The 2,649-nt window shown below is 46.6% G+C and overlaps 1 long non-coding RNA gene across 1 annotated transcript; it reads left to right on the top strand.

Annotated features, from left to right (window-relative positions):
- Nucleotides 1-420: 420 nt before the first annotated feature.
- On the top strand, nt 421-2,288 carry LOC144379825 (uncharacterized). The gene is made up of 3 exons (XR_013443242.1): nt 421-928; nt 1,017-1,490; nt 1,766-2,288. It is a non-coding gene; the product is annotated as an uncharacterized LOC144379825 (long non-coding RNA).
- Nucleotides 2,289-2,649: the final 361 nt, after the last annotated feature.

The following is a 2,649-nucleotide window of genomic DNA, read 5'->3' as shown; positions in this document are numbered from 1 at the left end:
TGTGCACTAGAAGATACGGAACGTATTGGCCAGCTAGAAGTAAGGGAAGAAAAAACAAAGCAAACTCACTGGGGAAGTAACGTTAGAAAAAAACAGAACATGACAGAGAACTAGGCGGACACTCGCCCCTGGAGATGGCTATGACCCTGCTGGGTTCCAGGTTCAACGTCATCCCTGGGTACCTTACACCGTCCCACCTTTTCTTTAACTCAACTTCATGCCTGAAAGTCAACACGGTCCTAATATTGCAGTGTACAGGAAGTTTTGATGAGGCTTTTTTTTTTTTTTTAAAGCTAATAGAAATTCTACCCCACTGCTGGTGGGAAACGTGATGCTACCGGGGAGGTGAGCACTAACTGTGAGGAGGTGTAATTTTTAGTTGTCAGTCACAAACTCAATACAGAGCTTTAGGCAAAAATATATTAACACCGCATCATGGCAAATGCCCTTTCCTCCGTTAAAGACTGGAAAGCTGAACTCCCTTGACTCCTAGAGACCTTGACCCGCACCCACGCGTGCACGGGGGGGAAGGTGCCCCGGGAAGGCCTGGCTTGCGTCTGCCCATCAGCCTCACGGCACCTTCTGGCAAAACTCCGCTCTCAGCTATGTGCTGAGTCATTGGCATGGGCACTGCCCAGCAGGTCAGGTTTTCAACCTCAAAGGAAAGCAGAGCCGGTGAACGAACAGATTTGTCAACGCAGCCGTGCGGGACTTTGTTCTGGGCTCGCCTCCACCCAGTCCAACAGCTCTCAGATTTGGATTTGCAGCGCACATGGGGCGGCGGACTCCATCCCAGCGAGGTCTGTTTGATGTGCGTTTCCCTCCTGCCAAGCTTGCCCTCACTCGCCTGGGTTTGCGGGGACAGCTAGGCCCAGAGGGGGCCCAAGGAGCTCCACAGATAATGTCCAGGCCAGCACTGGGGCACCAGGTTGGTGTCACGATGCCATTTTTCCAGAATAGAAATGTCGATCTGGATCTGGTGGTGCTTTAATGTTAATATTTTCTTTCCCCCCTAGGAGTGGGATCACCAATTGCTGGCACGGTATTTTTCTGCTTTAAAAGCTAATTAATTAAACAATGGGCCCTGGGCCACATTCTCCCTGAAATTCTGCTCCAATATGAGATTTAGTCACTGTTAGGGGTTGGATTTTTCCTCCCAAACTCATACGTTGAAGTCCTAAAGCCCGGTACCTCAGAATGTGACCTTGTTTGGAAACAGGGTCATTGCAGATACAATTAGTTAAGAGGAGGTCACACTGGAGTGGGGTGGACCCTCATCCAGTAGGACTGGTGTCCAGACAGAGACACAGGGGGACACCACGTGAAGATGAAGAAGGAGATGAGTGTGACACAGCGGTAGCCAGGGGACGACAAGGATTGCCAGCAAGCCACCAGCAGCCGGGAGAGAGGCCTGAAGCACCCTCCCCCTCCCAGCCTCAGCGGGAACCAGCCCGCTGACACCTTGATCTTGGACATCCGGCTCCAGAACTGTGAGACAATAAATTCCTATTTAAACCACCCACCTCCGGTAGTTTGTGAAGGCAGACCTGGCACATGAATACATTTATTTAAATTGATTTTTGAATTTAAATATTGGCCATCTAACAAAGTACAACAGATTATTAGTATTTAACATATAAAATGCGTAAGGAGAGGCATTTCTCATCCCTACAGTTACAGTTTTTAATTACAAAGAATAGAAATGTATTGTCTATCAGAAACTCCCCCTATGGGCTCTGCTCATCAAAACCTGATTCTTTCTCAGGAATATCCCTGGCATTCCCAGGAGGCCCATGTGGCGTGTTCTGAGCAGAAATGATGAAGAGGTCAAGCAGAAGTTGTTATAAGCAGGGGCATCTGGATGGCGCGGTCGGTGGAGCGTCCCACTCCTGGCTTGGTTTCAGCTCAGGTCCTGATCTCAGGGTCGTGAGATCGAGCTCTGCATCGGGCTCTGAGCTCAGTGCAGAATCTGCTTTAGTTTCTATCGCCCTCTTCCCCTCCCCTAGTTTCTCTCTCAAATAAATAAATAAATCTTTAAAAAAGAAAAAGTTGTACCGTAAGAAACACCCACCTCCAACTATGACCCAGGAAAACCAATGCAACAGAATAATTGCCAACAAACTAGTTGTGTCCAAATCAATCAGGACAACATGAGATGCTTCTCTCCTACTCATCCTCTGCCCCTGGACTTTTCCAGGAAAGTTGACTGTAAGGTGAGTCTGCCTCGGATGTGCCCCCAAATAACCTACCTCTGAACTCTTGGTTTTGTTATCAATTAGATGTTTTATCACTGTATGTTTTATTATATTAGTGACTCAGGTTGGTTAGGAAATTAGTTTCCAGTTTGCTAGTTTAGCTTGCATGATCTTAGAAAGGGTTTCCAGAAGGGCTTCTTGGCATGCTTTCTCCAAAGAGAGCTCAATTATTTCCTGAAAGTAAAAGAGCTGAGAGGTTTATGTCATGTGAAAGTATAATAATAATTCGATGGTATTGTATGCAAAATGAGAATATAAATCTTGTTCATCATTTAATTGTTTGGCTAAACTTAAGACCAAAAAAGGCAGGCAGACATAGAAGATATTAAATATATTTTCTTTCTTCTCTCCTGCCCACACAAGAGTTAAAGGCAGCTGGGGCCGTGAGAGGCAA

Source organism: Halichoerus grypus, chromosome 13, assembly GCF_964656455.1.
Source record: "Halichoerus grypus chromosome 13, mHalGry1.hap1.1, whole genome shotgun sequence".
NCBI lineage: Eukaryota > Metazoa > Chordata > Mammalia > Carnivora > Phocidae > Halichoerus > Halichoerus grypus.
Note: the sequence above shows the minus strand (reverse complement) of the source record. Positions and strands in the feature narration are given on the sequence as shown.